Source organism: Dasypus novemcinctus, chromosome 12 (genome assembly GCF_030445035.2).
Source record: "Dasypus novemcinctus isolate mDasNov1 chromosome 12, mDasNov1.1.hap2, whole genome shotgun sequence".
NCBI lineage: Eukaryota > Metazoa > Chordata > Mammalia > Cingulata > Dasypodidae > Dasypus > Dasypus novemcinctus.
Genome location: NC_080684.1, coordinates 15,779,782 through 15,795,393, shown reverse-complemented (window position 1 = coordinate 15,795,393; position 15,612 = coordinate 15,779,782). Strand labels below are relative to the sequence as shown.

At 42.3% G+C, this 15,612-nt stretch overlaps 1 protein-coding gene across 13 annotated transcripts in view; it reads right to left on the bottom strand.

Annotated features, from left to right (window-relative positions):
• The window catches only part of PCED1B (PC-esterase domain containing 1B), a 204,406-nt gene that overhangs the window by 151,497 nt on the left and 37,297 nt on the right, over window positions 1-15,612 (bottom strand). Inside the window, exon 1 of one of the 13 annotated variants that reach the window (XR_011650211.1) lies at window positions 14,865-14,892. The exons of the other annotated variants lie outside the window; for them this stretch is intronic. The gene's annotated coding sequence lies outside the window, so the exon portion shown is untranslated. Of the gene's footprint in view, window positions 1-14,864; window positions 14,893-15,612 lie in introns of those variants that run through there. 13 annotated transcript variants of the gene reach the window in all.

Below are 15,612 nucleotides of genomic sequence, written 5' to 3'. Positions count from 1 at the left end.
ATATTTCGGTAGCTGGTAAACCTGCCGCTGGCCGGTTTTTGTCAGGCTTGCGGTGGTAAATGGAGAGCTCTCCTGCCTACCCGTCCCCCAGCGTCCCCCCCCCCCCCCCCAAAACGAGGTACTCCAGGGCAGCCCCTCCCTGAGGGCGCACTAGGGTCCGGTTTTCCCGGGGGGAGGGTGCAGCTGGCCTTTCTTTGACCCCTGCATACTTTGGAAGAGAACTCGAAGACTCCAGCTCAGAGGATGGGACTTTTCTCCGAAAAAAGCGCTCCCTTTGTGCCTGAAAGGCCCTGTCTTCAGCTCTCTGAGGGAAAATGAACTCACCCCGTAGTTGGGAAGCAGCCCTTAAGCAATCAGTAACAGAAACAGAATGCTCCAGGAGGCCTCGATTCTCTCATCAGCAAGCTGAATCACGCTGAGGAAATTGTCCTTAACGTGTCACCCTAGTGTTATGTAGACACCAAGGTTTCATTTAAATGTAAAACAAAGATAACAACTGTGCCTGTCTTCCAATCACGCTGCTCTTTCCACAGCACTCATAATCGAAACCCTGCTGTGAAGTTACCCAGTGTCACCTTCCCAGCTAGCAGAACTCCCATCAGAGAAAGTCAACTATTTCTGAAATGTTTCTTCCGGGCATTTCAGATATAAAGTCAGTCAGTCAGTCAATGACCCAACACTGGGCCAGCACTGTGGAGAATACACAGGGGAATCAGCAACGGCGCCTGCCCTCAAGCGGCTGACGGTCTAGAAGGAAATGCACACAAAAACAGCACATGGGGAGGGAGAAGAGATGGCACCACACAGACTGACAGGTCATGGAGATGAGAAGGTCCTCCCCAGAGCCTGAGATGGGCCCCAGGTCCTGCATTCCCAAGGCTGAGAAGCTTGTACGTGTGACCTGGTTTTACAACCTTTATTTTTCTTTGAAATCAGGTCTTTTTATGTGCGTGCAGAGGTGGGGAGGGAGACGCCCAGCTGAAAAGCCCAGTGTGGCCCAGTTCTCTTCACTGGAAAGCATTTCCACCAGGGGTTGGGTTTTCCAAGCCACCCCTTTTCCTTGGGCCTCCCCCTAATTCCTGTCCCTGGATGGTGGATGCAACAGAACTAGGATTGGAATTAAGTCCTGGAGCTTGCTCAATGGAGCTACAAGCTTTGACAAGTTGAGAAATACTGGGAAGTTCATGCTCCTGGAAAAACAAAGTTGAGCACTGAGCAGTTAGCAGAAAACTCTCCTTTCTCTGCTGCTTAATGGGTGTTAAAATTAAGCTCAAGGGTAGAGAGTAAATTGTTTTATTTATTAACTCCCTAATTGGCATTTGCATATTAGATGACTTTTTAAAAACTTTTAAATGATTTTGTTTTCCTAGTAATATAACATGTGGTTAAGGCAGGGTAAGAAGTCCTGCGTTAAAAATAGACTCAGGGAAGCAGATTTGGCTCAATGGGATAGAGCATCTGCCTACCACATGGGAGGTCCAAGGTTCAAACCCAGGGCCTCCTGACCCGTGTGGTGAAGCTGGCCCACGCTCAGTGCTGATGTGCGCAAGGAGTGCCATGCCATACAGGGGTGTCCCCCGCATAGGGGAGCCCCATGTGCAAGGAGAGCACCCTGTAAGGAGAGCCACACCGTGCAAAAAAAAGTGCAGCCTGCCCAGGAGTGGGGCCACACACACAGAGAGCTCACGCAGCAAGATGACACAACAAAAAGAGACACAGATTCTTGGTGCTGCTGACAAGAATACATGCAGACCCAGAAGAACACACAGCAATGGACACAGAGAGCAGACAACTGGGGGGAGAGCAGGGTGGAGGGAAGAGAAATAAAAAAAATTAAAAAAATAAACCAAGAGACTCGTAGCTCTGTCTTACTCGATATGCAGATCGTGGGCAGTCACCCAGCCCTTTTTTCTTATCTGCCAAAAGCAGTCAATAGCCCAGACCATCCACTCCACTCCCACATTAATTGCGTACCCTGACAGATCAATTTTCCAGTGCCATAGTTTCCATTCAGCTCAGTCATCGCTCATGAATGGCCAACAACATGATTCTTCTGATGGCCTTAGTCTAGCTCTCAAGACAAACCCCCTCTACCCACTCAACCTCATAAAATGACCCGATCCTCACATCCAATCTCATTTCTCTCCACCTTTCAACAGAACCCATCCTCTCAAATGCCAGTCCTCTCCTACCAAAGACTGCTAAAACACACCTGTACATTCTGAGTTTATTATTCACAGCAAGGGACACCTCACACCACGGGAAACTATGCAGCATCTCAGGAAGAGAGTGTCAGAAAAGACACTAGGGTTTATGCTGGTGTTCTGATGAGTTGGGGGAAGTCAGGGACTTCTGTGATTAGGTATCTTAATAAATCTCATGTATAGGGAGGGCAGACTAGAGCGAGGCTAAACTGTCACTGGTGAAGAAGCAGTAGGCATTCATATAGCTGGGAGAGGGGCTGTTTTGAAGTTGTGGCTTGGACAAGGTTTGTGTTTTGTCTGCATTCATGATTAACTATCATGATCACAAGAGTAGCCTTGTCTGAGGCTGACATTCTGTGAAAATGTTTACCTTCGAAAGAAGAATATATCAAAACCTAGCTGTTTGGGGAGTAGCTGTAACTCAAGTGATTGAGCACCTGTTTCCCATGTATGAGGTCCTGGGTTCAATCCCCAGTACCTCCTAAAAACAAAGTAACAAACAAAACCCCAGCTCTCTGTACCAGGCCAGCTCAGGGCAATCCCAAGGCCTAGCTGATTGTTCAGTGCCACCTCTTGGATGTCAGGGGCTATAATTTTTTCTTTCTGTGGAACTTTTCCTTGCTATCTTTTATTGGCTTCATGCCAAACCTCACTATGATGAGGCAAGCAAGGCAAGTAGGTGAAGAAATTTAAGGAGGCACTGTCAGGTGCCAATCCTGCACTTGCATGACCCTGTGAATGCCTCCTTAAATTTTGCACCATATTTCCCGTACTTGACTTACCCCTTTCCTGGCCTTGCCAAATCCTTTAGGGTTGTCTCTGCCTTTACTTTCTCATACCCTAAATCCTACTGCCCTTGAGACTTAGAGCTTGGCTGGCTGTTTCTCACCACTCATGCCTCAGCTTAAATTGCCCCCGAGAGAGGGCTTCCCAGCCAACCCTGACTAAAATACACCCATCTCTGTCTTTTTATTTTTTCTTAATCTATTTATCATTAGGGGAAATGGCTTTTATTATTAGTTTACGTATTTTCTGTTTTCACCAGCAAGCCCAATGTTAACTCTTTAAAGGCAAGTGTTTCATATGTCTCATTCATCCCTGTGTCTCCGGGGCATTGCCATGTTTATTTTTTGAATAGTCAGACAATACACATTTGTTGCAAGTCCATGTAAGAGATATGTGTCCTGTGTGTGTGTACTGGAGGTGGTGATGATGGGGGGATATCGGAACAGAACAGAATCCTTCCCTTCATATGGTTTACAATCTAAGTGTAATCAGTACTTGGATGATTTGAGATTAGGCAAATAGATGTTAGAGAGTAAATGCTGCTAATTGATGTGCTGATTGCAAATCATTTTTTAAAGGTCTAATTAGCATAATTAGCATAATTCAAGTTGCTATATACCCTTAGTAATTAAACTGCACTTTAGAAAATTCCAAATTGCAAAATTCCCTCCAGACTTTCTTTTTCTAGGTATAACAAATTCATGAAGTTTTAAATTGTACATTAGTGAAGATTCTAAGCCGCTGATATTCCTAAAAGACCTTCAAATCTGAACCTGTGCCTGGATTGTTTTAGGTGATGAGGATGGAATGGAAACAATTTTGGGAGAAGGAAAGGCTGTCAAATAAGTTTTTGTTTGTTAATGTCCTCCTTTTCCTATTACTATCTTATATGACTTTTTATAGTTGTTTGATGTGAGGTAACTTCCATTTTCATCAGCTTCCATACTGTTCCAAATCAGCTACTTTTTAGGCAAAAGCTTACAGAATTCATAGCACAAAACTTGATTGTCTCCACTCCTAAGATAAGGGGCCCTATGAGCCAGATGCCTCTGTGAGCTTTGATCAAATGATTCCTTTGTTTTTTCGTTTCGTTCTGTTATTCATTTAGTCAAGATTTATTTCAATGCCTGGAAACAGACTAATCAAAATGATACAGGGAAATGGACTTCGGCCCAGTGGTTAGGACGTCCGTCTACCACATGGGAGGTCCGCGGTTCAAGCCCCGGGCCTCCTTGACCCGTGTGGAGCTGGCCCATGCGCAGTGCTGATGCGCGCAAGGAGTGCCGTGCCACGCAAGGGTGTCCCCCGCGTAGGGGAGCCCCACGCGCAAAGAGTGCACCCATAAATAAAGAGCCACCCAGCGCAAAGGAGGGAGCAGCCTGCCGAGGAATGGCGCCGCCCACACTTCCCGTGCCACTGACGACAACAGAAGCGGACAAAGAAACAAGACGCAGCAAAAAAAAAAGACACAGACAACCGGGGGAGGGGAGGGGAATTAAATAAATAAAAATAAATCTTAAAAAAAAAAAAAGATACAACTGTAATTTCTTAAATACATCACTACTTCATATAAAACTTTTGAAAATGTCTATACTATGACTTAACCTTTAAACAACAGTTTACTATCAGATTTTCAAAAACAATCGCTATTTAAAAAACACAAGGCAACAATAAAATATCAAAGAACTTTCATATACTTACAAGGCCATAATTAGCAGCAAACTATTCAAACAAAAACACAAATTTGTTTTCACACTTTTCATGTTCATTTAACTCTGCTTCTTAATTGAGGCATCTTGTGCTCAAGTATTTTATTTCTAACATTAAATTACATTTTCTAAATATTTTTATAAATAAATGAAACAAACTGCTTTGTTTGCCATATACCATAAAGTAAAATACAACCAACTGAATTTATCCACATTCCCCCTAATCTAATGTGACTTTTAGATGTTTTTCTATATACCTTATTCGAATTCATTTATGCAGATTAGAGAAAACTGATTTATTCTGAGTTGTATTCACCTTTAATATTGCCCCTCCTTTCCAGCAAATCTGGTGCTAAAGTAAACAGTGATGCAGTACACTATTTCAGAGGCCCAAAGCAATCTGTAACCTTAATTTCCCAAATATCAATTTCAAATTTCTGCCAATATAAACAAAAAGACTTAAATGGCAAAAAAAAATCCTAATTGTCAGGAAGGAAAATGCATGAGATGAAGATTCTTTAACTAGAACTTTTTTACAATGTTACACTTTCCCTCCAAGCTACAGGCCCTCTTTGGCATTAAACATACGCAATTACAGAGCTCGGACTTCCTCAGGAACATAATTACATGAAAAATAAATAAGTTTCTAGCTTTTTCATAATTTAATTGGCTCTTAAATATTTTCAGGGGAGAGGACTCCCAATCACTTTGTGTTCTTTAAGAAACTGATATATATAAATGAACTGTTATGTGTTCAATTAGATCTTGAAGAAGTTTTTTCCCCTAAAAATACACTGCAGTTATGCATGACAATCACTGTTCATACAGTGAAAGGACAGAATGGTAAAGGCAGATTCAATTTCCTCTAAGTATACAGGTGTAAACTATTCTAAATGGAAAAAATAAAAATAAAAAACTTGACATTGACAATCATTTAAAGGAAAAAAGAACCAATCAAAAAAATGTTGATGAGACTATCTCCTCTTAAAAAGGAGAAAAGTATTATCCAACACAAAAATGAGAAGTACAGATTTGGAAAACACTCATTTTTCTTTTTCTTCAAATACAAACAAAAAAATGGAAGGAGGGAGTCAAGGCCATTTATAATTGAAGTAACTCTATACAAAAATGGAACAGAGTACAATGATTTCACCTCAATGAAATTTCACAAGTCTTCATGTCTTTAATAAAATATATTAATGCAAAAAAATTAATGCACAAGTATCAAAAATATAAAGCCTGGATTTTTCCACTTAGGTTTATAAGAAACTACCAAACTTCTGTAATGCATGCACTTCTACAAGCCTTCCTCTTTAGCAGCACATACAAGTGCATACAAACTGGTATTTTACCATGAGAATCATACATCTTATCTCAAAGTAGTCATGTGCCTTTTATACATTTTATTTCCATTATAAGGAACATAAGATCTTTCTAGTGATACATTTTAGAAAGCTTTGAAAGAGTTTTTCATCAAAATATTACATAAATGGGGATCTTGATTTTTAAATGAATCTCTTTAGGACTGTGATATGATGAAACATAATATAGTAATTAAATCATATTGTTTAAACTAATTCACAGTTTTAGGACAATGATGGATTTTTTAAAATATAGCCAACCTGAGAATGTATGCACAGTCTGAAAAACTAGAAAACAGCAAATGAATAAATAATATAATTTTTCAGCAGTGACCATTCATTATTTTGCTTTCAGAAATGAAGAATTTATCTTCGAGCTTCAAATGTTCTGGAAATTCCAGTTATTTCTTAGATTCCTCAATATCACATTGGATTGCTGAAATAAGTCACATTAAAGAATCAAAGTTTGGGGAGCAGATGTGGCTCAGATGACTGGGCTCCTGCCTAATGGAAGGCTCCTGATTTGGATCCCAGTGCCTCCTAAAGAAGACAGCCGCCGGCTTGACGGGCAGGCATGGCAAGCTGAAACAACAAGATGACATAACAAGAGACACAAGAAGGAAGAACATAATGAGTGGCCCAACAGAGCAGGGAGCAAACATAGCTCAAGCAATTAGGCACCTCCCTTCCACATCAGAGCTCCCGAGGTTCAGGTCCAGGTGTCTCCTAAAGAAACAAGGAAGAAGAACAGACACAGCAAGGGCAAACAATGGGTGGGATGAAATAAATAATAATTTAAAAAATCAAAGTTCTTTTCTGGTCTGAGGTAGTCAATTATGGCCACACTGAGGATTTTCCCATAAAAGTCCTCTTTGAAAGTATGTATGATGTGAGTTTCCATGGACTTTTTCATATTCTTGTAGAATGGGTTCCATCCTATGCTGACCACCATCTTGTGGACATCTCCACTTCCAACACTGGTCCAACCATAATAAATGTGAGTGGATATATCTGCTGAAAGATAATCTACTACTTGTTCAGGAAAGTTAAGGTGGGGATGCCCAGTTCTTGAAGCCACGACCAAAACCCCGCACCACCTGGCCTTGGCAGCAGTAGGGCAGGTACCTCATGACACCACCTGCTTGGGGCGCAGGGTACAGCCCAGTCCACACTTCTGGCAGGGTCACCCTCTAGGCAGTGCCCAGACCCTCCCAGACCAGCCGGGGACACGGGCAGGAGCTTGGCCAGTCGGCTGGGCACACAGTGGGTCAGGGAGCTCTGATATCGGGCCGTGGATGACCCAACAGAAGCTATTGTCCTTCAGCTGGGATCTGTGGCTACTGTTGTTCAGCCTTTGCTGGCATTCAAGATCTGTGAGTGGCTATTGGTTGGAGGTGTTTCTGCGATCTGAAAAACTACCTACCTATCTTGGCTTAAATGGTTCCAGATACAAATACTGGGTATAACTGTTCCTTTACTCAAAACAATAAAATGTAAGTCTATATATGCATAGAAACAGGTCTGGCAGGCTACCCAGAATGTCCTCTGGAGAGGGAAGTAGGGTTTGGGAAACAGGGTTGAGACAGATTTTTCCTTTATCTGTATTGTTTGAATTTATTTTTCACAATGAGAACATATTTATATGTTAAAAATACTTTTTATTTCAAAGTACTTTTCAAAAAATAAGTTTAATTGAAAAAGAACATATAAAATAAATGTCATATCCTCAGATTCTACATCAGGGCATAAAGTAGGCAAAAATCTCAATTCTCATGTTTGTAGACATTTTCATGAAACTCACAACCAGTAGAGAGAAAAGAAGTGCTTGTCTGGAGGTTTCTGGTTATTCCCTTAAAAGAAACTGTCTTTGCCCAACAGGTGTCTTATTGATGATTTATGGAATGCAGTTCATTCCACAAACACTCAAAAATGAGTCTTTAGGGAAGCAGATTTGGTGCAACTGATAGAGCATCCGCCTACCATACGGGAGGTCCATGGTTCAAACCCAGGGCCTCCTGACCCATGTGGTGAGGCTGGCCCACGCACAGTGCTGATATGCTCAAGAAGTGCCGTGCCAAGCAGGGGTGTCTCCTGTATAGGGGAACCCCATGTGCAAGGAGTGCACCTGCAAGGAGAGCTGCCCTGTGCGAGAAAAGCGCAGCCTGCCCAGGAGTGGTGCCACACACACACAGAGCTGTTGCAGCAAGATGATGCAACAAAAAGAGACACAGAAGAACATACAGCGAATGCACACAGAGAGCAGACAATGGGGGGGAGTGGGGAAGGGGAGAGAAACAAATAAAAATAAATCTTTAAAAAAAAAAAGAGTCTTTGCCCCTCTACCCAGCCGCCATCTTGCTCTCAGGGCCATTGCTATTTTGTGAACTCCCCTCTCTGCTACTGACTTAATATTGATGGGGAAATAAATTTTTATTCTTGTACCCAACAGACCAGTTATCCTGTTTATTAAGTCTTTAGCCACTTGTAAAAGAAATAGGTGCACATACAGCCCTCCTGGGTAACTGGACCAGGCTAGGCACACAATTGAAGGGTAGCCAAAACCTAGAGGCTGATTAGAAGCTCATGAAATATTCTGCTGTAAAATGCCCTTTCCATCCTAGGATAAGCAGGCTTCAGCAGTCTAATTCTCAAAAATTAAACTTTAGAAACACAGAGAGGGAAGCAGATGTGGCTCAAGTGATTGGGCTTCCACCTACCATATGGTAGGACCCAGGCTCAATCCCTGGGGCCTCCTGTTAAAAAAAAAAAAAGCTTACCCACATGGCAAGCTTAGTGCCCATGCAGCGAGCAAGTGCCCACACATGTGAGTCACGCAGCAAGATGATGATACAACAAAAGAGAAACAAAGGGGAGAGTCAAGGCAAGACACAACAGAAACCAGGAAATGAGGAGGTGCAAGTGACAGAGAACCTCTCTCCACATCAGAGGTCCCCAGGATCGAATCCCTGTGAATCCTAGAGGAGAAAGACAAGAAGAGAAGACAAAAAGAAATACATACAGAAATCACACAGTGAATAGACACAGACAGCAAAAATCAGCAGGGCAGAGAGAGGGGGAGAGAAAAAAAAAGGAAACACTGAGAGAATGAGGCAGTTAGTATGGGCTTTGCTGTTGAGAATATATGAAAGCAAGGGGCTGTGAGGAAGAGCAGGGATGAGGACCTGAGCCAGGTAAAGTTGAAAGAAAGACAAAACAATGCGCAGGCAGATGCTATAAGAAATGGCTGTGGAAGTGGACTTGGCCCAATGGATAGGGCATCTGTCGACCACATGGGAGGTCCGTGGTTCAAACCCCGGGCCTCCTTGACCCGTGTGGAGCTGGCCCACACGCAGTGCTGATGCGTGCAAGGAGTGCCCTGCCATGGGGGTGTCCCCCGCGTAGGGGAGCCCCACACACAAGGAGTACGCCCCATAAGGAGGGCCGCCCAGCATGAAAGAAAGTGCAGCCTGCCCAGGAATGGCGCCGCCCACACAAAGAGCTGACACAACAAGATGAAGCAACAAGAAGAAACAGATTCCCGTGCCACTGATAAGGACAGAAGCGGTTACAGAAGAACACACAGCGAACGGACACAGAGAGTAGACAACTGGGGAGAGGGGCGATGGAGGGGGAGAGAAATTTAAAAAAAAAAAGGCTGTGAGTAAAATGTGGGTAGCAAGAAGAAAATTAGAGATACCCAGGGAAACAGAGCTGCAGAAGACCCTGAAACTCCACCACCTGATCTCCCAGAATTGTCTTTCTTTAAAATTTCTTAATTAAATTTTTTATGCTCTTTTTTTACTAAAGTTAATAGACCACAATTGTTTTGGCGTCTAAATGACTTTCGGTTTCCATCTCCTTGAGCCAGACTCTGATATGGTTCCTGACCTTCCTAAGACCCGGTTGTTCTGCTTTTCCCGGGTTCCTCTTGCGACTTCGCTATGCGGCCGAGATCACCGTTCCCTCTATAAAGGAATAGTTACAGCCCATTCTTCATTACTGGAGGTGGCCTAAGCCTTCTTCTTAAAGTAACAAAAGCCTGACTCAGTCACCCTGTCCCGCAGGTGTCCCCTCATGACAGAAGGTAGGATGGAAACAGCTAAGCCGAGTGGAAACGTCTCGGTCTCTGGACCCTGAGCCTGCCAAATGTGAGCTGTGAGGCTCTGGGCAGGTTACTTAACTGCTTCTGCGATGCGGCCTTTCTATCTTTAAATGCCTGCGGCTCAGGATTGCTATGAGATCCAATAACGGTTTCTATAAACAGTGGCATGGTGCCTGACACAGATTTAGCACTTATTACAAGTTCATACCCTTTCTTTTTCTCTCTGGAGTCTTCCTGTCTTGCACAATAAGGCCCAGCCCAACCACCGCCTCCAGCGGCAGCTAGGTTTAGCGAGGTCTGCTTCCTGTGTCACGGGGCTCTGCCGCTTCACCCGTTTATGTTCACACTGTCTGGTCAAGTGAGTCAGATTCTGGGCCCATGGCACTTGATCTCTACTGAGTTAATTAGAAGAAAATGGTAAGAAGCCCTATAATACACTCAATTGTGCAGAGGGAAAATTGCTTTCTTTAACCTATTCCCAGTCAGCCTGCCATTAACAAGTATTTATTGAGACTCTCTTATGCACAAAGGTACTGTAAAGGTAGGAGGACCATAACATTGCATATGATCAAATTAAGGTTCACCACGAATGAATCACTACGTTTATTTCATACTTCATTTATTTAGAATTTGCTAATGCGTGCTAGATAGTTGAATGATGTGCTAAATACTGCAAGGGTAGTACTTAGCCCTCTTAACTAGCTCTTAACTAGGACGGATTAGGACCTAATCTAAGAGTGTCTCCTGTAAGGTGCCATAGTGTCTTGCTCCTAAACAGGGCTCATTAACTATTTATCACTTGAATGACTCAAAAGCTGCTGTAAATGCTGGAGGAATTAGCAAACTTTCTTGCTAAGCTCAAGGAGAGTAGCATTAGGCTAAAAAATATATGGAGGTATTATAATTATGATGTGTATTAGTTAGCCAAAGGAGTGCTGATGCAAAATACCAGAAATTGGTTGGTTTTTATAAAGGGTATTTATTTGGGGTAGGAGCTTACAGATACCAGGCCATAAAGCATAAGTTACTTCCCTCACCAAAGTCTATTTGGAGCAAGATGGCTGCGGACGTCTGCAAGGGTTCAGGCTTCCTGGGTTCCTATGTTCCTGGGGCTTGCTTTTCTCTGGGTTCAAGTTTCCTTTCTTCCTGGGGCTGGCTTCTCTTTCCTCTGCATGCTGACTTCTCGAGGCTCCAGCTTAAGTCTTCAGCATCAAACTTCAACATCAGAAACCCTCAACTGTGCTTTTAGCCATGCCTTTTATCTGTGATAAAGGGGTGGGAACTCAAAGCCCTAATCATAACTCAATCATGCCCAGTACAGATCAGATTACAGGCATAATCCAATATCTATTTTTGGAATTCATAACCACATCAAACTGCTACATGATGGCACCAACTTACCATATTAATTTTAAGAGGCATCCAAATATACATTCTTCCTGGGAAACTAATTCTACTTATTTTCTCTGCTTGGACTTTTTTTTCCCCTGCAAGCCTACAGCCCATAATATTTGAAAGGGAATCTATATAAATCTTTCTGGAGCTGTTCACTATAAATTCTTCATTTTTTAATAATCTCAGAGAATTGGCTTTCTGTGCCCTGATGATCTCCCTCTCTCCAACCAACACAAATCAAAACAAACCGAAAAACATAGAACAGAAAACAGCATTTCCTATTAATTTAACGAGGCAATATGGATGACTGACATTCCACAAACACTGCCAATTATTTTTTTAGGCATAAAAGACCAGTACAAGTGTAATTATTTCACCAGTTTAAAGATCTCCCTGAGAAAAATATAAGCCACAGCATTAACAATTCTCTAAGGGCAATGAATTGAGAAAAAATCTTTTATGAAAAATTGAAGGAATTTGATGGGTAATTTTGTCCTTCTTACCACACACAGACATTCCACCAAAATGTATGGGCTGGGAAAGTCAGTAGAAATCTAAACCTGAGTAAAAAACAATATACCTTCTTCAGGCAGACTGCTGTGACTCTCAGGGAAGCAAAGGACAGTTAAACACGTTAGTGATCTAGAACCTAAAATAAGGTTTACATTCTTTGGAAACCTTCATCATCTGCCATGTAATATACTAAACATGTTCACTGTTTTTCTCTGGAAAGTTGGGCAGAGTCTGTTGAGTCAGCAAAAAATTTGGTTTGAAAAATGAAGTGACAGATAGATTGACTTTGTACATTAAAATCCTTCATATGAGAAGTTCCACAGCAAGGAACAAACCCAGACAGCTTGCTTAGTTAGCTCAAAATGTGTTTATTCAAGGGGGGAAAGTACTCATCAAGAAAAAGTTTAAGGGAGTGGATGTGGCTAAAGAAGGTGGGCACCCGCCTCCCACATGGGAGGTCCCAGGTTCGGTTCCCAGCGCCTCCTAAAGGAAAGCCAAAACAAAAACAATGAGCTAAAAAGAAATGAGCAAAAAAACAGAGAGCAAAAAACAACCAGCAGACAAGTGCAAATAACAAGCAAACAGATGAGGAGCCGAGGGGGGTGAGGGGGTAGAAAAGATAATGTTAAACTAGGAGTATAGGACATGGCATATAATTATCCTTTACCAAACTTGACATTTACTTGTTAGGTAAGTGCCACAAGACAAGAAAAATGGACAGAAAGGAATATCTTAAAGGGAAAACCAAAACTATCGAAATTGTTCAAGAAAGAGATTGACTAATGTCTTTAAGATCCATGCCGTGGATCAGGCTTCATTATAATATTGCATTATAAGGAAATCTCGTGATTTCTCATGATTAAACAACTTGGGAGAGGGAACAAGATACTCCATTTTCTCCAATTTCACCTCACAGTAGTTTTCACGTACCTTTTTCATCATCATCATCATGAAATGCTTCAGAAATTGCTGTGTGCTTTGTAAGAGGAGGGGCCATAATATCTGCCTGCTCACAAAGGGTCTTCCCTGCTACTTGACCTCCAATTGTTCGTTCTTCTCTCTGAGAAAAGACCCATTCTGCTGCCTTGGGCAGTCCATCCCATTCTGTCTGAAGTTGAGCAAGTTTCCCTGTGACTCCACCATGCGTAAAGTACTTCCCAAGGGCAGAAACTGTCTTACAGTCTCTCCTCATTCCTCTCAAGTCCTCCAGGAGATCCCTGAGCAGCTCATAAGCTTTGGACAGATACCAGTCACCTACTGAAGTGAATCAGTCACAAACCTCATTCTCTCAGGTTCTCCTCCCAGTAATAAGGATGTTTCCCTCCCAAGACCTCTCTCTTCCTTCACTGTGTCTCAGGCAAAGGTGATGCCTGAGAATCCATACAATGAACCTTACAGGCTTTTATTTTTTCCAGAAAAGTCATCTCGAGTTTTTCCATGAAGTCTCTTTGATTTCTTAGACTTCTGTTTTGTGTAACTTTGAGTAACCTAAATAACTGTGCCCTGGTTATCTCTATGGTGCCAATTCTGTTCTCCTTGGAGCTCCAACAGAGTCTCTATATGGAAAGGATCATTGTGCAAGGACTGAGACACTCCCTGACATCACGAAGCTCTCTGGGAAAAGGCAGGCTTCATTTTTATTCCATCATATTAATCTAATTAACCATAACTGAAGCGGGCTAGTAAGATAGGGGATCAATAGATGGATCTGGAACCTGGCAAGAAGTCCACGTGGACATCGATACCTGCAAGATGGCTGCTGGGAGACACCCTCCCCCCCCAAGATTCTGCCCCTCAGAAGACTTCCTCTGGAAGCCAGGAGAAGCCCCGGATATTCCCTAAGGACTTTACCATTGGCCCCTCCTGGGAGATTGAGAAGAGAAATAAGCAATCAAAAAACAGTAAACAGCTGGAACTCCTCCCCTGCCATAAGCAAAGGGGTGGGATAAACAACAGTTCAAAAAGGCAGGCACAGGGCCTAAGCTTCTCTCTCCTGCGCGCGCTGCCTGTGGACCGGTCCTGCCCTCTGTGCACTGCTCTTGCTCTTTTTCCTGTGCCATGTGGCCATGCAAGTAAACCTGGGCATTTAAAATCTATAAGGGGAAGTTGTAGCCTGTAATTGAGCCCGCGTTATCACTTCTCAACCTCCTCTGTACCTGGGACCCCTGATCTGTTATTTTCTCCCATTTCTCGTCCCTCCCTACCTGAATAAATTACTGGCCTAACTCACCCAATGTGCTCTTGAAATTCATTTTTGCAGCATAGTCAAGAACCTAAGTAAAATCCGGTAACGTAACTCTAACATTAAAAAACAACAACAACAGTACATCAAGGGGATAAGCAGAATGCAATAAGTAACATTTTATGGCGTTTTAGAGTTGCAAAGCATATTCACAATACTCCTGATCATTATCCCCCAAAAGCTGAAGCTCAGAAAGCAGAACACTCAGCCTCCAAATTGGTAGATTTTCCTACAATATCAGACCATGTAGAATGCGTCCTTCTCACCTCAGAGAGGTGAGAACATTCTGCTTATTTGGGATTGTTAATTAACTAATTTGTTCAATGATTTGCTCATCTATTTATTCAATTCCAAAAGAATTAAGGCAGATTTTCATCATTCCTGGGGGAAAACAAAGGGGACAGTCTTGTTGCTCAACATTTCCTTCACAAAAGCCCTTTGTCCCCAAGCTGGACTTCTGCTTCTTATCTCCCTAAACCAAGAAACAAAGCCTGTTCTCTGGAGGAAACCCTTCTAGCAGCTTCGAAGCATCTGGCTATAGCAAAGCTGTACCTGAAGATGAGCTTCCACCCTCTTCCAGGGCTTCTGCTGAAGAGAAATGCTGTATAAGTTTCTCCTTTGAAATTAAAGCCCATACATGCAAAACATTTGATGAAGAAAAAGAAATTTCAGGTACTTTCCCAAGAGGCCTCAAAAACAAGTTAAGTGTCCATGCTTTTAAAATAAGCCCAAATCTCCCAAAATGTGACTTAGGCTGGACAATCAGAGATTGTTCATGGAAATAGAAACTGGTAAATGGAAGTTTGTCCATATAGTTCTCACTGAACTAACATATGCTAGTTCATTTCATGTATGATAACCCTCAAGTATCTGCTTTTACTGAAATGTGCTGTGTTTTCTCACTTGGCCCCTTTCAGTAGCCATAGAGAGTTCAAAATTTCTACCAGAGGTCTAACTCTGCCACGCCTTTTTATTCACTCCCCTCTGTCTGCTTCAGGAAAATGCCCATAGTGTTTCTGGTGATGTCTTTCCAGGAAGAAAATCCAAGCAAAAAAAATGTCCCAGTTAATAAAAGTAATCATTTACCACTTAAGATTTCTTCACTTTAAAATGGGCATACTCTTTGCCATATGTTAGGGATTATGGAGAGATTCTTTATCATCCCATTATACTCAGCTGTTGTTTACTTCTAGTGACTTGAATGTTGACAATTATGGTTTGAGGTTTTTTTTTAACAGCATATGCTGAACAAGATAAAATATTTAGAATAATTTACTTTGGACTTAGTAATTATGCTACA